Below are 26,687 nucleotides of genomic sequence, written 5' to 3' on the forward strand. Positions count from 1 at the left end.
ATATAAACCGGGAAACACATCGCTAAGCATTGTGGGTAATACCTCTTTTTATCCACCTACCAGAAGTTCAGCGCCTGATTACCCCACTATACTAGGAGGAAGTTTCTGACATATCATTGCATATTCCAGCAGGAAGGCCGCAGCCATTTACTTCATACTCTGTCCAAAGTTGTGCTTGTTTTTGCACAACCATCTCCGGTAAGCAGCACCATGTTTGTGCCTATTGGTTTATTCCTCAGTATCACACTACGGAGAGCTGCTCTCTCCTTTATTTTCTAGCACAGTAGTCGTCATCATCACCCCCTAAGTTAATAAGATTGAAGGCTAACGTTGCTCCAGATGTCTCTGGTTAGATTGTACTACCGAAAGCCCTGCTTTCCACTGGCTACAACTCCCATCAATTTACCACTGCCAGCAGGGCCGGACTGGGTGTGAAAACCAGCCCTGGAAAAAATTACATACCGAACACATAGTGTTGCGTCATTATACCAGCACGTGGTCATTTTCTTGTTCATATAAGGTAAAATCCTGCATTTTAAAGCATATTAGTTTCCCTAACATTAGGTGCAGTATAGTTCCTCCAACTTTAGGTGCAGTATAGTTCCCCCACATTAGGTGCAGTATAGTTCCCCCACATTAGGTGCAGTATAGTTCCCCCACATTAGGTGCAGTATAGCTCCCCACATTAGGTGCAGTATAGTTCCCCCACTTTAGGTGCAGTACAGTTCCCCCCCCACATTAGGTGCAGTACAGTTCCCCCCACATTAGGCGCGGTACAGTTCCCCCCACATTAGGTGCAGTACAGTCCCCCCCACATTAGGTGCAGTACAGTTCCCCCCACATTAGGTTCAGTATAGTCCCCATATTAGGTGCAGTATAGTTCCCCACATTAGGTGTAGTCACTGAGGACAAGCAGTGCTCTGTACAATGAGGACAAGCAGGGCTCTGTACACTGAGGACAAGTGGGGCTCTGTACCTGACGACAAGCTGGGCTCTGCACACTGAGGACAAGCAGGGCTCTGTACACTGAGGACAAGCAGGGCTCTGTACACTGAGGACAAGCGGGGCTCTGTACCTGAGGACAAGCGGGGCTCTGTACACTGAGGACAAGCAGGGCTCTGTGCACTGAGGACAAGCGGGGCTCTGTACCTGAGGACAAGCGGGGCTCTGTACCTGAGGACAAGCAGGACTCTGTACACTGAGGACAAGAAGGAATCTGTACCCTGAGGACAAGCAGGGATCTGTAGACTGAGGACAAGCAGGGCTCTGTACACTGAGGACAAGCAGGGCTCTGTACCCTGAGGACAAGCAGGGATCTGTACACTGAGGACAAGCAGGGCTCTGTACACTGAGGACAAGCAGGGCTCTGTACACTGAGGACAAGCAGGGCTCTGTACACTGAGGACAAGCATGGCTCTGTACACTGAGGACAAGTAGGGCTCTGTACACTGAGGACAAGCAGGGCTCTGTACACTGAGGACAGCCCCCCCCCCCAATCCGCAAGTAGAAAAACAAAGTCACCCCCCCCCCCCCCGCCCGCATCTCCCACCTGCCAGCTAGCTGTTGGAAGACTAAACTCCCAGCATGCTCTTACAGTGAGGACATGCTAGAAGTTGTAGTTCTACCAGCTAGCCATTGGGAGGTAGATGCGGGCAGATGGCCGGGGAGCGGAGCTTCACAAAAAGTTGTACAAAAAGTAGCAGTTCGCGACTTTTTGTGCACCTTTTTTTATAAATGCTACAGCACGTTTTGTAAGCCAGGTCTGACCTGGCTTAAATTTGCGACTTTTTTTAAGGGGGATTGGACTGGGACCAAAAATACACCCTAACATTTAAGAATAAGCAGCCCATTTATTTTTTTTTTTTTGGCGGGGTCTGAATGCTTGGACCTCCACCAATCACCATGCTTCAAGTTGCTCTCCAGCTGTTGCAAAGGTACAACTCCCATCATGTCTGGAGCCTCAGGCATTATGGTATGCAGTTTTGTAACAGCTGAAGGCCACAGATTGGAGTACAGTGTCTCCATCATCACTGCAGAACTTACAAATTACAGCAGTGATGGGACAGTCAGGAGAATATACAATGATATCATTGACCTGAGTGATGTCTTCTCTGTTATCGTTCCTTTTCCTCTGGTCCAGACGCCAGGTCTTCTTCCAGCTCCATCTTCTCTGCAGAGTCTGAGGCCCAAACTTCATTGTCTCCTCACTATGTCAGCAGATCCTCATCCTTTGTATGGGGACAATAATCATTATAATACTGCCAGATACTGTGCCCTAAATAAAATACTGCCCCACACTGCACCCACTGAATGTAATACTGCCACACACTGTACCCACTGAATATAATACTGCCATACACTGCGCCCCGAATATAATACTGCCATACACTGAGCCCTGAATATAATACTGCCATACACTGCACCCTGAATATAATACTGCCTTACACTGAGCCCTGAATATAATACTGGCATACACTGCGCCCCGAATATAATACTGCCACACACTGAGCCCTGAATATAATACTGGCATACACTGCACCCTAAATATAATACTGCCATACACTGCGCTCTGAATATAATATTGCCATACACTGCACCCTGAATATAATACTGACATACACTGCGCCCTGCATATAATACTGCCATACACTGCAACCTGAATATAATACTGCCATACACTGCGCCCTGAATATAATACTGCCATACACTGTGCCCTGAATATAATACTGGCATACACTGCGCCCCAAATATAATACTGCCACACACTGAGCCCTGAATATAATACTGGCATACACTGCGCCCTGAATATAATAATGCCATGCACTGTGCCCTGAATATAATAATGCCATGCACTGAGCCCTGAATATAATACTGCCATACACTGCACCCTGAATATAATACTGCCATACACTGCGCCCTGAATATAATACTGCCATACACTGCGCCCTGAATATAATACTGCCATACACTGCGCCCTGAATATAATACTGCCATACACTGCGTCCCTGAATATAATACTGCCATACACTGTGCCCTGAATATAATACTGCCATACACTGCACCCTGAATATAATACTGCCATACACTGCGCCCTGAATATAATACTGCCACACACTGCGCCCTGAATATAATACTGCCACACACTGCGCCCTGAATATAATACTGCCATACACTGCGCCCTGAATATAATACTGCCATACACTGCGCCCTGAATATAATACTGCCATACACTGCGCCCTGAATATAATACTGCCATACACTACGCCCTGAATATAATACTGCCATACACTGCGCCCTGAATATAATACTGCCATGCACTGTGCCCTAAACATAATACTGCCATTAGTCTTTGGATTAGCCTTTGGATAGGGGATAAGTTATAGATTGCAGGGGGTCCAAGCATTGAGACCCCCCCACGATCTCCTGCACGGGGGCCCAGTCATTATGCCAGAAGCCGACGTCTGACCCCCCAGGAAGCCGTAGGCGGCACGCTCCCTCCATGTATCTCTATGGAGTATACGGAGGGGTGTGTCGGCCGACACTTTGTGCGAGGTTCATACCTCTTTTCCAGCTGACTGCCAAGGCCCGTACTGGAGATCGCGGGGGTCCCAGCGCTTGGACCTCCCCACAATCTATAACTTATCCCATATTCTTTGGACCCCGCATCTATCAATCATGCATATACACCTCCCCCTTATCCTTGGTTTCCTCAGCCTCACACCTCCCCAACCCCCCCCCCATCCTTGTTATCCTCACCAACACCCCCCAGCCTCCCCCCTTCAATCATAAATATATACCCCCTCCCCTCATCCTTGGTCTTAACCCCCCAGCCTCCCCCCCATTAATCATAAATATACCCCCCCATCCTTGGTCCTAACCCCCCAGCCTCCCCCCCATCAATCATAAATATACAACCCCCCCCTCATCCTTGGTCCTAACCCCCCAGCCTCCCATCAATCAATCATAAATATATGGTCCTAACCCCCCAGCCTCCCCCCCATCAATTATAAATATATACCCCCCCTCATCCTTGGCCCTAACCCCCCATCAATCATAAATATACACCCCCCCTCCTCATCCTTGGTCCTAACCCCCAACCCCCCCATCAATCATAAATATACACCCCCCCTCATCATCCTTGGTCCTAACCCCCAACCCCCCCATCAATCATAAATATACACCCCCCCTCATCATCCTTGGTCCTAACCCCCCAGCCTCCCTCCATCAATCATAATTATACACCCCCCTCATCCTTGGTCCTAACCCCCCAGCCTCCCCACATCAATCATAATTATACACCCCCCCTCCTCATCCTTGGTCCTAACCCCCAACCCCCCCATCAATCATAAATATACACCCCCCCTCATCATCCTTGGTCCTAACCCCCAACCCCCCCCCATCAATCATAAATATACACCCCCCCTCATCATCCTTGGTCCTAACCCCATAGCCTCCCTCCATCAATCATAATTATACACCCCCCCTCATCCTTGGTCCTAACCCCCAACCCCCCCATCAATCATAAATATACACCCCCCCCTCATCATCCTTGGTCCTAACCCCCAACCCCCCCCCATCAATCATAAATATACACCCCCCTCATCATCCTTGGTCCTAACCCCCCAGCCTCCCTCCATCAATCATAATTATACACCCCCCCCATCCTTGGTCCTAACCCCCCAACCTCCCCCCTCCTCATCCTTGGTCCTAACCCCCCAGCCTCCCCCCCATCAATCATAATTATACACCCCTTCCTCCTTGTTCGTCACCCCCAGCCTCCCCCCCATCAATAATACATATACAACATCCCCCTCTCCTCAGTCTTACCTTAATTACACGCACATCCGTCCCGCGCTCAGCAGCAGTGCCGGGCTCCCAGCTTTACGGCGTGAAGACGCAGGGGGAATGACGCCGCACGTGACGTCGCACGTGACTCCCCTGCGCTTCCAGGGCTATGGACAGACAGAGTGGACAGGGTGGCAGACAGAGCAGGCGGACACAGACCGGAGCGGGCAGCAAATTTTCAGCCCCCCCCGGACTGCGGACCTGGCCGCCCCAAAGCAGGCGCTTGGTCCGCCTAGTCATAGAGCCGGGCCTGCAGGCTGTATATGCGGCCGCCTCTGCAGCCCGCTAGTCCTATTTTCATGTAGGGGACTGGAGCCCCTACGTTAATCCGGCCCCAAAGCGGCCCCAGGCCCAGCGGCCCACCGGGATAGATCCCGGTATCCCTGTAGGCCAGTCCAGGTCTGAGTGCCTGCTATCTGATGGCTACTACAACTGCCTTCGTTCCACTGACTACTACAAATACCACCAGTGCATCACTGTCCTCACCAGTACATCACTACAACTACCACATCACCAGCACATCACTACAACTACCACCTGTCCTCTCCTGCCTGCTGTCCACTGACTACTACAACTATCACCAGTCTGCCCAAGCGTGCTGTCATGTCTTCTGGTTACTACAACGATGAATAGTCTACCCTGCCTCCTGTTCAATAGACTACCACTGCTTGCTGCTGCAATTTTGAGACACCATTATCAATCCTGTAGCAATTCACAAAAAGGGATAGTTTTTGGAACACTTGGAATAAGCCATTGCATGGTCTAATACCTTTGTGTGCATTTTAACATTTGCAGGCATCTGCCAACAACCAGGGATACTTTATTGACCCTCCAGTGTATCATCAGAGAGAGTTTTCAGCATAGCAATGATGAAAAATCCATGTTTGTTAAAATTAATCAGGCATGGATCAGAAATTCAAATCTCCTATGCCATATGCCACTGATTAGACAGTACAACCACCACCCCAGCTGTCTGCTGGCTACTACAACTCCCACCAGTCCGCCACGTCCTGCTGTACCATGGATACTCCTACTCCTACCAGTCTGCCATCTCTTGCTGTATGCTGGATACTTCAATTCCAATGAGTTGGCCATCTACTGGCCAACTACCGAACCCACCAGTCCGATACCCTTGCATTGCCAGGTCACGTAGAACCAAACTTTTAAACGTTTTTTAAAGTTCGGCAAGCCCAGAAAACCAACCTTTTGAAAGGCTTCTTCAACTTTAGTGACTACTTTTGTTGATTGGAATAGAGGACCAATTGAGCCAGACTGACTTGTGATGTATTGTCTTGGGCTGCACAGCAATCTGGGAAAGTCACAAGACAACACTTACTTTGTAGGCTGCAGAAAATAAACTTCCATAGAAAAAAAATATATATATATTTGATACCAGCCACCAAATGCAGGAAACTGAAGTATATTACTAACTAGACTAACTTTAGTGCCCCTATCTCACATTTAAAAAGCCACAAATCATGGATGTACTTTGTAACATCCTTTAAAATTCATATACATTTAGTGGCATCCACTTGAGTTACAGAAATAGCATTAGCCAATGTTATCAAGTTATACTCTTATATACGGATAATTTGTTAAGAAAATTTCTATATGAGTAGCCAGATGGATAAGGCACAGTGGGGATCAAAAGTTTGGGCACCCCAGGTAAAAATTTGTATAAATGTGCATAAAGAAGCCAAGGAAAGATGGAAAAATTTCCAAAAGGCATTAAATTACAGATTAGACATTCTTATAATATGTCAACAAAAGTTAGATTTTATTTCCATCATTTACACTTTCAAAATAACAAAAAACAAAAAAATGGTGTCTGTAAAAGTTTGGGTACCCTGCAGAGGTACTTAATATCTTGTACAACCCCCTTTGGCAAGTATCACAGCTTGTAAATGCTTTTTGTAGCCAGCCAAGAGTCTTTCAATTCTTGTTTGAGGTATCTTTGCACATTCTTCCTTACAAAAGTCTTCCAGTTCTTTGAGATTTCTGGGCTGTCTGTCACGCACTGCTCTTTTAAGGTCTATCCATAGACTTTTAATTATGTTGAGGTCAGGAGATTGTGAAGGCCATGGCAATACCTTCAGTTTACGCTTCTTGATGTAATCCCCCATGGATTTAGAGGTGTGTTTAGGATCATTATCCATTTGTAGAAGCAATCCTCTCTTTAACTTCAGCTTTTTCACAGATGGCATCAAGTTAGCATCCAAAATTTGTTGAAATTTTATTGAATCCATTTTTCCTTCTACTCGTGAGATGTTCCCTGTGCCACTGGCTGCAATACAACCCCAAAGCATGATTGATCCACCCCCATGCTTAACATTTGGACAGAGGTTCTTTTCATTAAATTCTGTTTCCCTTCTTCTCCAAACGTACCTTTGCTCATTTTGGCCAAAAAGTTCAGTTTTAACCTCGTCGGTCCACAGAACTTGTTTCCAAAATTCATCAGGCTTGTCTATATGTTCATTTGCAAAGTTCAAATGCTGATTTTTGTGGTGAGGACGTAGAAGAGGTTTTCTTCTGATGACTCTTCCATGAAGACCATGTTACGCCTAGCGCTCCGGGTCCCCCCTCCTCCCCGGAGCGCTCACGGCGTCTCTCTCCCTGCAGCGCCCCGGTCAGTCCCGCTGACCGGGAGCGCTGCACTGACATGGCCGTCGGGGATGCGATTCGCACAGCGGGACGCGCCCGCTCGCGAATCGCATCCCAGGTCACTTACCCGTCCCGGGCCCCTCCTATCATGTGCTGGCGCGCACGGCTCCGCTCTCTAGGGCGCGCGCGCGCCAGCTCTCTGTGACTTAAAGGGCCAGTGCACCAATGATTGGTGCCTGGCCCAATTAGCTTAATTGGCTTCCACCTGCTCCCTGGCTATATCTGATCACTTCCCCTGCACTTCCTTGCCGGATCTTGTTGCCTTGTGCCAGTGAAAGCGTTTAGTGTTGTCCAAGCCTGTGTTACCTGAACTCTTGCTATCCATCTTGACTACGAACCCTTGCCGCCTGCCCCGACCTTCTGCTACGTCTGACCTTGCCTCTGCCTAGTCCTTCTGTCCCACGCCTTCTCAGCAGTCAGCGAGGTTGAGCCGTTGCTAGTGGATACGACCTGGTTGCTACTGCCGCAGCAAGACCATCCCGCTTTGCGGCGGGCTCTGGTGAACACCAGTAGCCTCTTAGAACCGGTCCACCAGTACGGTCCACGCCAATCCCTCGCTGACACAGAGGATCCACTACCTGTGAGCCGAATCGTGACAGACCATAAAGTATCTCTTTATAGTGGAATAGTGTACCACAACTCCAGCGTCTGCCAGATTTTTCTGGAGGGATTGTGCAGTCAAACATGGGTTTTGAATAGTTTTTCTCACAATCCTGCGAGCTGTTCTGTCTGATATTTTTCTTGGTCTTTCAGATCTTGCTTTAACTTCTACTGTTCCTGATGACTGCCATTTCTTAATTACATTCTGAACAGAGGATATGGACATCTGAAAATGATTTGCTACCTTCTTATAGCCTTCTCCAGCTTTGTGAGCGTCAACTATTTTCAGTTTCAGATTTCTAGACCACTGCTTAGAAGAACCCATGGTGCTGATTGTTGGGGCAAGGTCAGATGAGTCTGGGCATTTAAAACCTTTGAGATTGACATCACCTGGTCTTCCCAGATGATGATTGAGAACAATCCATGACACTGGCAGGTCTCAGCTTTTCAAAGGGGGCAGTGCATGCTATAAATTCTGCAGGGTGTCCAAACTTTTGTTTTCTGTTATTTTGAAAGTGTAAATGATGAAAATAAAAGCTAACTTTTGTTGACATATTATATGAATGTATAATCTGTAATTTGATGCCTTTTGGAGATTTTTCCATCTTTTCTTGGCTTCTTTATGCACATTAATGCAAATTTTTACCTGGGGTGCCCAAACTTCTGATCCCCACTGTAAGCACTCAATGAGCTTACTTTCTTTTGCATTTTTTTTATATTGTCATCACACTACTGTACTTACTGCAGCATGTGTTTAGTGTATAACTTTTGACATATTACATGTAAATATAAATATAAATATAAAGCAATAATTCCTTACATAAACCATTCAATGCTATCTAGAAATAAACATAACATCTGGACAGTCTCCACATGATCCTCAGCATAGTCAATAAAACTCATCAGTCTTGTGTAATGAAGCACACCTATATTGAACAGAAATGCCCAGGTGAAGGACTCCCTATTGTGTCCTAATGTTTAAAACACACACTCCAACAAATGGCCACTAAACCAGCATGCGGATCACTCTGGCACAAAACTGCAATTACCTCTCTGCTGGCCATGTCAACCTTTTATTTTGTGAATAAATTAGAGTCCCTGGTTGCATTAATGTAGCATAAGACCGCACTGTCATGAAAATATTTTGCCTCACCGGATTAGCTTACTATCAATAATCTTGTTTAATGCCTGTAATGTCTTTTGTTCATTTAAGTGTTTACACATATTTATTTTTCTGCCAAATAATCAAGCAGCTTCAGCAGTTAAAAGATTAGAAACTCAGAAGGTTGTCACAGCAACTGTTCCAAGTGAAGGTCGTCAGATCTTTGTCATTTTTATTGCATCAGAATTCAAATAGAATATTCTCATTTTGTTTTGTTTTTTAATAACTTTGAACAGCTGCAGTTACAAATATGCATCACCCGGATTTACCCAGCAGAAGTAAAGAGGAAAGTATTTAAGTCTAGGATGCAAACTAATTCTGGCCCCTAACTGGATATTTTAGGTTCTCTGCTATGAATTGTAAACTTACAACACATGGGAAACTTAATTTTGATATATGTATTGGGAAAAAGTTTGTTGAAAGATTTTTCAATTCAATCATTTTATTGAAAGTTTTTCAAAACAAAACAGATGTAAACAACCGAGTAGGTAAGAAACAGAAACCAGAGTACATAAAGTTAGCAGTAAAACATTGCTATATACATTAACTTCTAGAGACAACTGTGAGATAAGAATAAACAGCTCATATGAAGTACAAAAAAAACAATATCCGGAATCAACAAAGCATTGATCAAAATTGTCGGTGCAATCCAGACAGTGTAAAACTTCACAGAACACTATGAGGCCGCATGGGGGTTAGATCAGGTACTCGAGTTAGTGCGGGAGGTCCACCAGCTCCACACTTGGGTAACTCGTGCATTTGCATGCCCTTCCGTGAGTGCAATAATTATTTCGTATTTGCATGCCCTGTCAGATACGGAGACTGTTGCGCCAATTTCAGTTTGGCCATGACTAGTATCTTGCATAATATGTACCTAAAAGAGGCAGGAAATTCAAGTACCCACACTAATAATAAAGCCAGTTTGGGGGTCAATGCTGGCATTGATGGGTAAATAGACTGTATAAGGTGTTCTACATCCCTTCAATAGCTGGATAATAAAGGGAAAAACCATAGAAGATGGGATAAAGTTCCCCTATGACCGCAATTTCTCCTACATAATGGAGAGGACTCCAGATACTTGGCATGCAGGAGGGAAGAACCAGCACAGACTAGTTTTAACACCAGCTTCTATATGCGTAACATATCTAAGAGCTCTATGCATCCATTTTGAGGCCTGCGTCCATCCATTGGGAGAGATATTGCTAGCTATTCCTTCGACCATCTAGTATAAGGGATACTTTGAAAGGGTTGAAGGTCTAAATCTAAGAGCCTATAAATAGGTTTAAGACCTTTAACATTAAGGTGGAATATTCTGAACAAATCAGGGGGGGTAGAACCATTCCCGAGGTACAAGAGGATTAAGCAGACATTACACATGGTACACAGGGTGGAAAATGTATGCATATACTCAACTATCAAACCACTGTGACACTGTAGAGATTCACAAATTGACCTGTATGTCCTGGATTCCATAGGTGAAAATTAGTAGAGGGCTGTGTGCTAGAGATGTTTGCTGAGCATGTGTGTGTCTACTTTGTAAGGATGACCAGGAAAGTAATCCTGCCTTTGTGAAGGGGGTCAAGTCATAAGGGGGTTTTAAATTCCAGATGGGGAAGTACGATATTTGGATGGGATATACCACTAACAAACCCCTTCTATGTGAACCCAAGGCATAATCACCCTACATGCCCCAAAAGACCGCAATTGTGATATCAATGTGGCAGTATAGTAGAGGTACAGATCTGGAAGTTCCAAGCCACTACTATGTTTATCCCTCGTTAGCCAGGCAGTGGACACCCAAGACTTTTTTGAACCCATTCTTATTTTAGGAGGTAGGACATTGCCTGAAGAAAGAACCTGGAAGGTGTAGCTGCAAGGTGCGGTAGAGGTATAGCAGTTTTTGTAATACTAACATAATTTGATTCCGAGGTATGATATAACTTGTGTCTGCCAGTCAAGGCGATAAGCAGTAGCCAGTTGTGTGCGGAGGTCAGAGGGAATATATATGGGAAAAACGTGAGACTTCTGCATGTTCAGTTTGTAATAAGATACTTCTCCGAATTTGTTTAGTAGCTCTAGTGTCCTCATTTGGGATTGTACTGGGTTAGACAGCGTGATAATAACATTTTCAGCATATAGGGATATCAGATGACTTTGGTCCCCTACCTGAATACCTGAAATGAAAGGGTTCAGGTGCATCGCCTTGGCCAGGGCTTCCATACATACTACAAAAATTAATGGGAAGAGTGGGCAGGCCTGCCGCGTCCAGTTAGAGATGCCAAACTCCTGTGATAGAGACCCATTTGTAAAGACCCTAGCATGAGGGAAGGTGTGAAGAGCTCTAATAGCCCCCAGTATAGCACCCCCTAGACCCATGTGGTCCAACCCAGAGAAGGCAAATGTTCAATTTATGCGGTCAAATGCCTTTTCAGTATCGAGTGATAAAAATAACAAAGGTGTGCCACGTTGTTCTACTATATGAAAGAGGATAAGGACCCTTCTGGTGTTGTCAAAGGAGAATCATTTATAATAGGAGGTGGATAGACCATCAGGTCAAGTCGATTTGCCTGTCTGGAGAGATTAAATTAGTTTACGAACCTCATCTACCATAAAAGTAGCATTTAACTCAGAGAGTTGGCACTTGGAAAAAGAAGGCCAATGCCCTCCAGGAAGTTCTGAACATCATCCTCGGTCGGTCTAGATTGTATAGGGCCTCATAGTATTTCAAAAATTGGTTTGCCATATCCAGCCAGTGGTAGAGTTTGCCACCAACAGTGTTTCCAAGTAAATATGGTATCCTAGACTTGACATGCTTATCTTTTAGTCTAGTCGCTAATAGTTTCCCAGCCTTATTATCCGATGCATAATATTAAGCCTTAATTTTAACTTTAGCCTAGGCTTCAATTAGAGTCTCTCTGATCTGAGCTCAAACTTTTTTAAGTTCCTCCGCCAGCTGAGGGGTAGGATGTATACTATTGTCAGCTTCTAGAGATGTTCAGTATGTTTTTTCTTGTGAGCATGCCCAAATTTAATGAAAGACCCTCCTATGAATGTTTCATGAGCATTCCATATCATAGCAGTGGAGACATCAGGTGTGACATTCACTGAAAAGTAAGTAGCAAGGTCCCAAATTGAGTGCGATGCATAATGAAGGTATTACAGTGCCAAAAATATGTTGGGGGGTTAAGTTTCTTTCATCTACGGTAGTTCTAGTAGGCGAGTGGTTCGACAACGCAATATCTAAAATGGAGGAGGATTTTGAAAGCCCTAAGGCTCCATGGCTCACTCCAAATAAATCTGCAGTACGAGTTGGAGAATAACATGTTAAATCATGTTCTGAAGTATATAAGAGACACCAAACATCAAAAATATCCTGCCTGTGAAAGAGGCTGGCTAGAGATACTGGGGAGTGTCTGCTTGAGGATGACAAATCAACAGAATGATCCAGGAAAGCATCCCAGTCCCCCCAGATCAGCAAGTGACCTTGTTTACACTTATTTGCAAGTCTAAACAGTTTGTTAAAGAACTAAAGCTGACCTCTATTGGGTCTGTATACAGATACAATAGTGTAAATAACATTATTGCAGGAGCAAACCAAAATAATGTTTCCACCGCTAGGATCAATCTGGAGAGAAAGCAGCTATACAACCCAGCACACAGCAAGCTGAGATGTACTGGATGTTTATATACCTTTCTATCAAAGACACTAATAACTTTTTTTTTTTTTTTTTGCAATTTGTGAAACAGTGTAATATGTTGCTGGTTTCTTGAATACCTCCCTTTTAGGAGGCACTAGTCACTGCATACTGGGAACACCCATAGAACCAATGGTTTTGTAGATGCTTAGACCCTCTCACCTAGCCATCATTGTTTTCCCTTGTTTGAGTAACTATACCAGTTCCCTGCACAAATCTACTTAATGCCCAAATACAGGTGCCATGGTCAGGAGATAAACGTTCAGCCAGAACAATAAAATCATTGGCAAGTGAATAACAGTCATTAGCAACACATGCAGCTATAGTCATTACACAACCCATTGATTCTCAGTATAAAAAGTTACATATTTTGCAAGATATCCTTGTATTAAAAAACATAATCAGTCACCCTTTTCAATATTGTGACCAAAACCTTATAACATACAAATGTATAACAATTGACACTTAAAAACCTTTTCCTAACTCATCATGTACAGATATGACATGGGTCAGATGAGGTAGTATAGTGCAGGCGTCAAATCCGAGCTCGCACCATACTAAGCAAGTTTCAACTGCTATTTGAAGTTGACACCTGCCAGTAATGACTGATATTTCAGATTTCTGCTGATGGTCATTTAACTGTTTTAATGTAGTGGTCAATGGTGATCGTTACATATACAATTTTAGATAATGTTCACTGCATTTGATCAGTATTCCCATGATTGCACAACATATCATGACACAAAAAAAAAAAGGTGGAAAATTAAAAAAGTTAGAAGGGTTAGAAAAATGGCGATGAACAGGGTTTTCATTTAATTATTTATTTTTACTAAAACAAACAATACATTAGAAGGGGAAAAGGAAGAAATTGAAAGTGAAAATAAATTAATTAATTAATTTGATGTTTGGGTGGGTGTGGTTGAAAAGAGTTTATCACATATACATTTATCGATCAGATACAAAAGCCAGGAAAGATGAAAAAAACAGGAGTGCAGCTTGTGAAGACTGTATGGATTAGATAGTGAGGGAGGAAGAAAAATTGGCTTCTTTCCACAGGTGTTATGCTAAAAGCACAACACCTATAGGTATATATATATATATATATATATATATATATATATATATATATATATATAATGGTGGTAAGAAGCCTCATAGTCCATCCAATTCCAGAAGAGAAGTTCAGTGAAATCATGGATACCAAGGTGAAACTCCAAGCAGAGAAAACTGACTTAAATATCTTGGCTTCTCCAAAACAAGGAAAGGGAATAATTTTCTGTGTGATAAATAAAATGTTTATTGAATAAAGTGCAATGCATGAAAATGTGTTCCTAGCTCAAACCGGGCTCTTCTTCAGGATCTTCATAATTAAATGAAAATGCACGAAACAACCACCAGTTGTTCCGTGCCTTTACATTCCATTGTAAAGATCTTACTTATCAAGGTTACTCTCATATCGGCTCATTGTGCATCACTACAAGTCCTTTTGACCTTATCTTATGTACGCTATATTCACTACAGCTTTTCTTGATCTAAGTTCCGTTACTGGCACTTACTACCATGACCTTCAGCTTCCTGTACTGACCGTTCTTTGTCACTGTCCATTTTCTAAGGTGAATCTGCGGCTGTGTCACCCACCCATCAAATCTAGTAACGTGTGAATATCCGTTGTTGTTTGTTATTTTTACACAATCTTATATCTTTTATCATGTCTCTGAGTCATTGTGTCTTTGTTTTAACCCCTTAACGACGCAGGACGTATATTTACGTCCTGCGCCGGCTCCCGCGATATGAAGCGGGATCACGCCGCGATCCTGCATCATATCGCGTCGGTCCCGGCGCTCATCAACGGCCGGGACCCGCGGCTAATACCACACATCGCCGATTGCGGCGATGTGCGGTATTAACCCTTTAGAAGCGGCGGTCAAAGCTGACCGCCGCTTCTAAAGTGAAACTGAAAGTGACCCAGCTGCTCAGTCGGGCTGTTCGGGACCGCCGCGGTGAAATCGCGGCGTCCCGAACAGCTGACCGGACACCGGGAGGGCCCTTACCTGCCTCCTCGGTGTCCGATCGACGAATGACTGCTCCGTGCCAGAGATCCAGGCAGGAGCAGTCAAGCCCCGATAATGCTGATCACAGGCGTGTTAATACACGCCAGTGATCAGCATAGGAGATCAGTGTGTGCAGTGTTATAGGTCCCTATGGGACCTATAACACTGCAAAAAAAAAAATTTTTTTAAAGTGTTAATAAAGGTCATTTAACCCCTTCCCTAATAAAAGTTAGAATCACCCCCCTTTTCCCATAAAAAAAAATAAAACAGTGTAAAAAAAAAAAAAAAAAAATAAGCATATGTGGTATCGCCGCGTGCGTAAATGTCCGAACTATAAAAATATATCATTAATTAAACCGCACGGTCAATGGCGTACGCGCAAAAAAATTCCAAAGTCCAAAAAAGGGTATTTTGGTCACTTTTTATACCATTAAAAAAATGAATAAAAAGTGATCAAAAAGTCCGATCAAAACAAAAATCATACCGATAAAAACTTCAGATCACGGCGCAAAAAATGAGTCCTCATACCGCCCTGTACGTGGAAAAATAATATATAAATAACGTATAAATTTTCCTTCATGTAGTTATGATTTTTTCCAGAAGTGCGACAAAATCAAACCTATATAAGTAGGGTATCATTTTAACCGTATGGACCTACAGAATAATGTTAAGGTGTAATTTTTACCGAAATATGCACTGCGTAGAAACGGAAGCCCCCAAAACTTACAAAATGGCGTTTTTGTTTTTCGATTTTGTCGCACAATGATTTTTTTTTCCGTTTCGCCGTGCATTTTTGGGTAAAATGACTAATGTCACAGCAAAGTAGTATTGGCGACGCAAAAAATAAGCCATAATATGGATTTTTAGGTGGAAAATTGAAAGGGTTATGATTTTTAAAAGGTAAGGAGGAAAAAACGAAAGTGCAAAAACGGAAAAACCCTGAGTCCTTAAGGGGTTAATATACATTTCACTGGAACATACTATTTATTTGTTTGTTAAGACAAATTTTTTTTAGTATGCTATTTTTATATGTTTATTTAGAAATGTAAGCAATTATTTACTTATAATAACATGGTAGTTTGACCTTTTCGGTATGTTTATGTGAATATGGTGACCCAGAACTGTTTTTACTACATATGTTTTAATATTCCTTGTTATCACTGTGTATTGACTGACGAAGAGCCCGTTTCTGGCTAAAAAAACACTTTTTTACGCATTGCACTTTAGTTTTATTTATCATGCTGAAAATTATGCTCTTTCCTTCCTATAGAGAGAAGCTCCAAGAGATTTAAGTCCAATTTTGTCTGCTGGAGTTTCACCTTGGTTTTCTATCAGCTACAAAACACAGAACATAAAAGTACACTTCCGACAGATATGGGTTTGCTGTGGAAACTACTGTACTATTAGGTGAACAATATGTTTCTGCAACATAACAGTGTCAAAAAATGTTTAGGGAACTAAAATGGACATATATTAAAAACAAAATAATAACATTATCAACTAATTCAAATAACCTAACATGTACGTATGATGGAATATCTGAATGTATTTTATCTATATGATCTACTGTATATTGTGAAAAAGAATAATAAAAATCTTCCTCCAGTTTAAACCATTTATTAGAAATGTGAATATTTGGAACACATTTTTCAGATAAAATACTAAGCAATACATGAGCTTGTTCCCAGGCAAACAAAGGATTATTGTATTGATTTAAATGGCTGCTACTCATCAGTATGTTTGCATGACAGAGTCGATCGAGTCCTTCATAATACAGAAGGCATTGATCGGAACTGATAAGGTATTTTGGTACTGTGGGATGAAATCTGTATAACCTTTGAATTGACTGGTCAACTCTTTCTCAATTAGAGAAAGGAAACTTAGTTTTCCTGCATAGAAGTTATTCATGTCTGTCATATGGTATGGCATGGTTTGCTTTAATTTATTCAATGTAAGAATGACAGATTTTTACACATATTTCTGAAATTTAAAGGGGCTGTCTGGGATCTAGTTTGTACATGCTTCCCTCCAGCTGCCACACTGTCACATCCCACATGTTACATAGGTGTCACGATGCCGGCTGGCAGGAGGTGGATCCTCTGTGCCAGAGAGGGATTGGCGTGGACCGTGCTAGTGGACCGGTTCTAAGTCACTACTGGTGTTCACCAGAGCCCGCCGCAAAGCGGGATGGTCTTGCTGCGGCGGTAGTGACCAGGTCGTATCCACTAGCAACGGCTCAACCTCTCTGACTGCTGAAGATAGGCGCGGTACAAGGGAGTAGACAAAGCAAGGTCGGACGTAGCAGAAGGTCGGGGCAGGCAGCTAGAATCGTAGTCAATAAGGAATAGCAGGAGGTCAAATACACAGTATAGAAAAACACAGTAACGCTTTCACTAGGCTCTAAGGCAACAAGATCCGGCAGGGGAGTGCAGGGACAGAGAACAGATATAGTCTGGGAGCAGGTGGAAGCCAATAAGCTAATTGGGCCAGGCACCAATCATTGGTGCACTGGCCCTTTAAGTCTCAGGGAGCTGGCGCGCGCGCGCCCTAGAGAGCGGAGCCGCGCGCGCCAGCACATGACAGCAGGGGACCGGGACGGGTAAGTGACCTGGGATGCGATTCGCGAGCGGGCGCGTCCCGCTGTGCGAATCGCATCCCCGACGGCCATGACAGTGCAACGCTCCCGGTCAGCGGGACCGACCGGGGCGCTGCGGAGAGAGTAACAGTACCCCCCCCTTAGGTCTCCCCTTCTCTTTGTCCGGTAACTGCCTCCCCTGGGATGAGGACACCGGGAAAGAATGGACGGTTTCCTCAACGGCAGGCAGTACAGCAGGAGTGGGAATGGGGAGGGAGGGCAGAGGGCGAGGCCTGGCACGGGGCAGTGTGACACCAGGACGGGGGCCATGGGGAGGCACCGAGGCTTGCCTGACTGGACTGGGAGGGGGGGGAGGCACTTCTTATGGCAGGCAGAGTCCATAAAGACCTTAGGGAGACCGGTTACAGGGGGAACCACAGGGTCACGGCAGGGAGTACTGGGAACCGGTTTAAGGCAGTCCTTGAAACAAGAGGAACCCCAGCTCTTGATCTCCCCTGTGGACCAATCCAGGGTTGGGGAATGGTGTTGAAGCCAGGGTAGTCCAAGGAGAATTTTGGAAGTGCAATTGGAGAGGACCAAAAACTCAATTTTTTCGTGATGAGGTCCGATGCACATCAGGAGGGGTTCTGTGCGGTAACGCACGGTGCAATCCAACCTGACTCCGTTGACCGCGGAAATGTAGAGTGGCTTGACGAGACGGGTCAACGGGATGCGGAATTTATTCACCAAGGAATCCAGAATGAAATTCCCAGAGGCACCGGAGTCCAAGCAGGCCACGGCTGAGAGGGAGGAGTTGGCTGAAGGAGAAATCCGTACGGGCACCGTGAGACGTGGAGAAGCCGACTTAGCATCAAGAGACGCCACACCCACGAGAGCTGGGTGCGAGCGTGCGTTTCCCAGACGTGGAGGACGGATAGGGCAGTCCACCAAGAAATGTTTGGTACTGGCACAGTACAGACAAAGATTTTCTTCCCTACGGCGATTCCTCTCTTCCTGGGTCAGGCGAGACCGATCCACTTGCATGGCCTCCTCGGCGGGAGGCCTAAGCGTAGATTGCAACGGAGACTGTGGGAGAGGTGCCCAGAGATCTAAGTCTTTTTCCTGGCGGAGCTCTTGATGTCTCTCAGAAAAACGCATGTCAATGCGAGTGGCTAGATGAATGAGTTCATGCAGGTTAGCAGGAATTTCTCGTGCGGCCAGAACATCTTTAACGTTGCTGGATAGGCCTTTTTTAAAGGTCGCGCAGAGGGCCTCATTATTCCAAGATAGTTCAGAAGCAAGAGTACAGAATTGTATGGCGTACTCGCCAACGGAAGAATTACCCTGGACCAGGTTCAGCAAGGCAGTCTCAGCAGAAGAGGCTCGGGCAGGTTCCTCAAAGACACTTCGAATTTCCGAGAAGAAGGAGTGTACAGAGGCAGTGACGGGGTCATTGCGGTCCCAGAGCGGTGTGGCCCAAGACAGAGCTTTCCCAGACAGAAGGCTGACTACGAAAGCCACCTTAGACCTTTCAGTAGAAAACTGGTCCGACATCATCTCCAAGTGCAGGGAACATTGTGAAAGAAAGCCACGGCAAAACTTAGAGTCCCCATCAAATTTGTCCGGCAGGGACAAGCGGAGGCTAGGAGTGGCCACTCGCTGCGGAAGAGGTGCAGGAGCTGGCGGAGGAGATGGTTGTTGCTGCTGTGGCTGAGACTGAAATTGCTGTAGCTGTGACTGAAGCTGCTGTAGCTGCGACTGGAGTTGCTGTGTCATGGTGGTCAAGTACGACAGCTGGTGATCTTGTTGGGCGATCTGTCGGGCTTGCTGGGCGACCAGTGTAGGGAGGTCGGCGACAACTGGCAATGGAACTTCAGCGGGATCCATGGCCGGATCTACTGTCACGATGCCGGCTGGCAGGAGGTGGATCCTCTGTGCCAGAGAGGGATTGGCGTGGACCGTGCTAGTGGACCGGTTCTAAGTCACTACTGGTGTTCACCAGAGCCCGCCGCAAAGCGGGATGGTCTTGCTGCGGCGGTAGTGACCAGGTCGTATCCACTAGCAATGGCTCAACCTCTCTGACTGCTGAAGATAGGCGCGGTACAAGGGAGTAGACAAAGCAAGGTCAGACGTAGCAGAAGGTCGGGGCAGGCAGCTAGAATCGTAGTCAATAAGGAATAGCAGGAGGTCAAATACACAGTATAGAAAAACACAGTAACGCTTTCACTAGGCTCTAAGGCAACAAGATCCGGCAGGGGAGTGCAGGGACAGAGAACAGATATAGTCTGGGAGCAGGTGGAAGCCAATAAGCTAATTGGGCCAGGCACCAATCATTGGTGCACTGGCCCTTTAAGTCTCAGGGAGCTGGCGCGCGCGCGCCCTAGAGAGTGGAGCCGCGCGCGCCAGCACATGACAGCAGGGGACCGGGACGGGTAAGTGACCTGGGATGCGATTCGCGAGCGGGCGCGTCCCGCTGTGCGAATCGCATCCCCGACGGCCATGACAGTGCAGCGCTCCCGGTCAGCGGGACCGACCGGGGCGCTGCGAAGAGAGAGACGCCGTAAGCGCTCCGGGGAGGAGCGGGGACCCGGAGCGCTAGGCGTAACAATAGGTAGGCGTGATGACCCTGAATCACATGCGGGATGCAGCCTTCATTGACCCCTGTGATGTCACAGCCCTATATAATCAGCAGCCATCTTGCGGCTGTTCATTTCATGCCATATACACTGCAGAGATAGGACGGACTGCGTGTCTGTGTGTGTTACACGGAGAAGTTGAATTGATCATACCGCAGCATTCCACTTCCAACTGCTAGTCACATCAGCGTTGTGGACATAGAGAAGTGCAGTGCTTGTTGTCACTGAGAAGGATTTTGATGCCAGCCATTAACCCCTTCATGACCCAGCCCATTTTCACCTTCAGGACCTGGGCATTTTTTTAAAATCTGACCACTGTCATTTTAAACATTAATTTGGAATGCTTTTACTTATCATTCTGATTCCGAGATTGTTTTTTGTGACATATTCTACTTTATGAGTGGTAGCGGGGGAAAAGGAATCCGATCCTGGCGCTCACCCGTGCGGCAGCTGAGGAAATTATGTCAGGAGCCGTGATGAGGTAAAAGATGCACTTTATTTTGAATAAAGCAGGGACTACGCGTTGCGAGGGGACAGGCTCCCCTCTTCCTCAGGTCCAATCATAAGGGCTAGGGGGTAGGGCTTGTGTTTTAAAGGGAAAAAAGCCCGCGAATTTGGGTGCTCATAATCACAGAATACACAATAATGCAAAAAATAGCAGACAAATACATAATATATAAGGATCGTGAGCGATACAAACATGTGGGGCACAGAATGTTACAAAGGCCCCATGTGAAAACAAAAGATAGGATACGTTCTATATTTAGTATAGTTTCATGCACCAAGTATTGGGCAGTGATACTATACGACATGGTGCACAGGAAGTCCCAGCGGTATGGGGCCATGGACAGATGGTGCACTTAGTTGCTGTTCAGGCATGGCAGGGACAAACCTCTGGATGGGAGACATAGGAACCGACAATCTAAGCCCTTCCATTGAATCCAGCTGATGGGGGTACATGGTTTAGGCAGAAAATAGGCTGGCAGACCTAAGGGGGGTGGTAATGTCTATAGCTTGATATTAGCAGATGAGCTCAGTTGCCTCATTCAGACCCCTAGGGTGAAGTGTCTGGAGGGAGTAAATCAAGAACATCTCTTTTTTGTTCAGTATTGCAGACCTGTTGTCCGCACCAATGGGGATCTGCTCAATTGGTGTGATGGTAATTGGGTTAGGGATGTCCTTATGATGAATACTGGTATGTCTGGATAAGCTGTGGAGGAGAAAACCTTTTCTTATATTCGTCCTGTGTTGGTTCAAGCGTATGTTAAGTGGTTGTGTGGTCCGACCAATGTATTGTTTGCCACATATACAGTTTATCAGGTAGACCACGTAAGATGATTGGCAGGTCATGCGGGATTTGAGGTGGAACGTGGCACCCGTTGCTGTGCTCGTAATGGTTGATTGCTTATGGCAGATGGTAGTGCAGCATAAACATCTGGGATGACCACATTTAAAGGCTCCATTCTTCGTGGTCATGGTATTGAAGGTACCCCCTATGGTTAGATGTTTTTTCTTTTTCTTACCACGGCTAGGGGCGATCAGATTGCGTAGAGTAGGAGCCCTACGGTAGGCAAACATCCAGCTGTTGGAAACTCCGAGCATGCCCTTTGGCTGTCCGTGCATGCTGGGAGTTGTAGTTTTGCAACAGCTGGAGGCACACTGGTTTGGAAACACTAAGTTAAGTAATAAACTTTCAAGTGTTTTGCAACCAAACTTAGTGTTTCCAAACCAGTGTGCCTCCAGCTGTTGCAAAACTACAACTCCCAGCATGCATGGTCTGTAAGTGCATGCTGGCAGTTATAGTTTTGCAACAATTGCAACAGCTGGAGGCACTGAGGTAGGAAACGGACAATGTTTCCCAACTAGTGTGCCTCCAGTTGTTGCAAAACTACAACTCCCAGCATGCCCAGACTGCCCAGGCATGCTGGAAGTTGTAGTTCGGCAATATCTGAAGGATCAGATGTTGCCAAACTACAACTTCCAGCATGCTTGGGCAGTCTGGGCATGCTGGGAGTTGTAGTTTTGCAACATCTGGAGGTCCACAGTTTGGAGACCACTGTATAATGGTCTCCAATCTGTGCTCTTCCAGATGTTAGAGAACTACAACTCCCAGCATGCCTGGACAGACTGAGCATGCTGGGAGTTGTAGTTTTGCAACATCTGGAAGAGCACAGATTGGAGACCGTTATACAGTGGTCTCCAAACTGTGGACCTCCAGATGTTGCAAAACTACAACTCCCAGCATGCCCAGAAAGCCAAAGGCTGTCTGGGCATGCTGGGAGTTGCAGTTTTGAAAGTCCCAGAGGCAGCAGTGAGATCGCTTTACGGCGATCTCACTGCTGCCAATGAAGATGCCGCACTGCTGCCGGAAACTCACCTCCGGGACGCAGCGCCGCCGGGACCGCATGGAGGACGCCACTCGTGCCGGGACCGCTCGGGACACTGCTCGGACGGGTAAGTGACGCCGGGGGACTTGTCAGGGACACTTAGCAGAGCGGTGTGTGTCCCGATCCCCGTGATCGGGACTCACACACCCCGCTGCTAAGTATTCTGATAGCGAAACGCTGCTATCAGCTAGTCAGATTTGACCAGCTGATAGCAGCGATCGCTGGGGGGGGGGGGGGGGATGAAACCCCCGTGGTCGCATGGTAAGATGGCTGGCTATCAGTGATAGCCACCATCTTACCGGGCGCTGCGGGATGCCGCGAGTAGCGGCAAAAATGTTCCTGACGTACCTGTATTCATGGTCGGGAACACCTTGCCACCCATGACGTACAGGTATGTCATAGGTCGGGAAGGGGTTAAAGCGTACCCATCAGATCCAACAAAAAATATTTTTTTTTTATATATCACTCAGTACCTAATCCAAAGTGAGGGGGTGTGGCCTCACTGTGCAGGTCTCCGCCCCCTCCCTCAGTATGTTGTCTGCTCACATCTCCCCTAGCATTAGCAAAACTACAACTCCCAACTTCTTCTCACTGACAGTAGCGGGACACAAGCTGACAGTGGGAGGATTTTTCCTCCAGCTGGGAGCCCTGTGTTCACAGCTGTCAATCAAGGAATTGTGTCCATGACATAGGTGAGGATGCATGGACACAGTAGGGCTAGTATGTGTCCAGGCAGGCAGGGGGCAGTTGTTTGACTGGCTTTTTTAGTATGAAATACTGAAAATGTTCATATGAAAGCAATTGCAAAACCTTTTAGTTTTGCATGCTTTTCAACATATCAAATGTTTTTGTATCTGACAGTTCCCATTTAAGCTCCTAGTCACTTCATTCAGCATATTATCATAGAGGGGCAGATAGCTTTTCATTGCCTCATACATATCAACAAGATGTCTGAACTTTTTGAACCTTTTCACAGTAGGCAGGAATGATTTTTCAGCGCAATTCTGTGTATTTTTTCGACAAGAAATCATCTGCTGCTTATACTAGTCTATAAACGGTATAAAAACCAGTTCACACCATTCTTAACACTCTGTGACAGAGTGCAATTTTTTTGGTCGTGCTGCACTGTTGTGTCCTTCTGCTGTGCTAAAATATGTTTTTTTCAGCAGACTGTAGTGCATTTGTCTTCCCTCATACGTGCATACCACATACCTACATCAAAGCAGTCTACTATTTTGTATCTGTATATCTGTAACAAATTTAGATACTGGGAAAGTCCAGGCAAAAGTAATCACCGGCTGGGTGTTTTACGAAAATATGTTTACCAAGCGTAATGTAGCGCATTTTTCTGCCCTCATACATGCAAACCACATACCTACATCTAAGTAGTGCACTTTTTATACCTGTTAATCTGTAAGAAGCCTACATGCAGAGAAAGGCCAGGGAAAACTAATCATTGGCTGTTGTTTCATGAAATTACGTTTTCCAAGTGTACTGTAGCGCATTTTTTTTGCCATCATTATTGCATATTGCATACGTACATCTAAGTAGTCTACCATATTGTACCTGTTAATCTGTCAAGGGCCTATACACTGTTAAAGTCCAAGCAATTGTACTCACCCGCTGGTGTTTTACAAAACTTACAGAGTTTTTAGGCTCATTGTAGCGCATTTTTCTGCCCTCTTAAGTGCATATCGCATACGTACATCTAAGTAGTGTACCATTTTGTACCTGTTAATCTGTCAAGGGCATACATACTGTGAAAGTCCAAGCAATAGTACTCACCGGCTTGTGTTTTACAAAAATACAGAGTTTTTAATGCGTATTGTAGCACATTTTTCTGCCCTCATCAGTGCATACCGCATAGATACTTTGCTTAGATACTGTGAAAGGACAGCCAATAGTACACACCTGCTGCTGTTCTAGACAAATACTGTTTTAAGTGTAGTGAAACGTATTGTACTCCTCTCATATACGCAATAAGTATGTCAGGAAGAGTATTGCCTGGACGTGCACAGAGGAGTGGCAGAGGCCTAAATTCATCAGGTGCAGCTAGAGGTCGCAGCAGAGTAGGGGTATGTGCCAGCCGGAGTCTCAGCGAGAGGTCTGAGCTCCCGGTGTCAGCTAGCAGTCGTGTCGCAACCAGAAACCCACCTAGCCTTTGGCTCCTAAGGGAATCCGCTAAAGTAGAGGAGGGTGAGGATTTATTTTTAGATCCTGTCTCCTGGATGGAACGCAGCAAGTCTGCAATACGTTTTTCTTTTTGTTTCTTTAGTATCGCACCCTGCTTGATGAAAGAGCCTCTAATGCTAACCTTGTGTGCATTCCATAGTATACTGGGGTTGGGCGAAGAAGGTGCATTATATTGTAAAAACTCATATCTAAATTAATATTTTCCTTGTGCTGTGGTATCGAGAGTAGGTAGGAATTACTTTTCCAAATATGTGTCTGGGTGGAATGATACTGCTCTGATATTGTTAAAGTTATAGCTGCATGATCTGTCCATTTGATCAAACCTATGGAAGATTCCTTCGCCAGTGACAACAGGGATCTGTCAATCAGTATAAGATCTATACAGGAGTAGACACTGTGTACCCCAAAATGGAATGTGTAATCACGCTCCCCACCATGATGTATACACCATGTGTCATAATACTCCTCCTTCCACAGAGACGTTGCTAAGGATGGGGAGTATCTTATCACATGTGAAGTAGCATCTATCTACGGATCAACAGTCACGTTATAGTCTCCACACATAATCACATGACCCTGTCTCACTGATCTAACCCTCCGAGCCACTCTACGAAAGAAGGACAGTTGTACTGTATTGGGGGCATATAGCAATACAATTGTATATGTAACATTGTTAAGGGAGCATATCAATATATAGAACAGCCCTAGTGGGTCCACATGGTCTGCTATTTTAGAGAATGCTACCGGTTTTTAATTAAAATTGCCACCCCTCTTGCCTTAGAATGATAGTGTGAGTGAAAAATATGTGGGAATGCTCCGTGAGACAATCTGACGGCATCCTGTTGCAAAAGACGTGTCTCTTGGAGAAACAGGACATCACATTTTAACGCTTTTGCCTCCCACCACAAATGTGCTCTATGTATAGGACTATTTAGGCCATTGATATTGAGACTAGCAAACTGTAGTACCATTGTATAATAGTAAAAAAAATCATATACATTGTAAAATAGAACAAATCATGTATAAGAGACTTGGCACCTCCCAGCAAGGGCGCCTGCCCCTCTATAGACACAGCAATGCAATGAAATAAATAGTCTGGACATACACCAACAAACAAACAAAAAAACAGACACATCAAACAAAAACAAATGCATAACATATGCATAAACCTGTTGGTCAGATGAGTTGTGACAGGCCGAGGTCTGTTAAAGAACAGGGGGTAACTATCCATGCTGCAGCATATAGCTGCACACACCGGAGAAACGTCAATCCGTTACACAGTTCTGCACCTTATAGCGGAATTCCGCCTGTAAGTCCAGCTTCAGCGAACTGTAGTCCATTCTTCTCTTAGTTTGGATGGGGGTTTGGCAGGTGGATCAGGAATTGCAATTTTCCAAGTGTTAAGGAGCTTCTTTCCTTCCTCTGCCGATCTAATTAGGTGATGTTCATTCTTGTAGTGAACTAGCAGACGCACCGGGAAACCCCACTTGTATGGTATCTTTGCCTGTCTCAGAGCACTTCTAATACAGGATAAGTCCCGGCAAAGCTGTAAAGTCACTGCTGATAGATCTGCAAATAGTAGTACGCCTTGATACGGGGCAGGGAGGCCCCCATTTTTCCTGGAGAAAGTAATGAGAGCTTCTTTCACTCTGAAGAAATGAACCCTCGCCAAAATGTCACGAGGAATAGTATCTGGCAGGTGTCTGGGCCGCGGTACACAATGTGCACAATCTATTTCCAGGTCGCTATCAGAGCATTCAGGCAGGGTGGTTTTAATTAATGCACGCACATAAGCATGTATGTCCTGAGGCTGGACTGTTTCAGGCACTCCGCGTAGCTTAAAATTATTTATCCTGCCTCTGTCTTCAAGGTCAGCCATTTT

This window comes from Hyla sarda, chromosome 7 (genome assembly GCF_029499605.1).
Source record: "Hyla sarda isolate aHylSar1 chromosome 7, aHylSar1.hap1, whole genome shotgun sequence".
Classification (NCBI taxonomy): Eukaryota; Metazoa; Chordata; class Amphibia; order Anura; family Hylidae; genus Hyla; species Hyla sarda.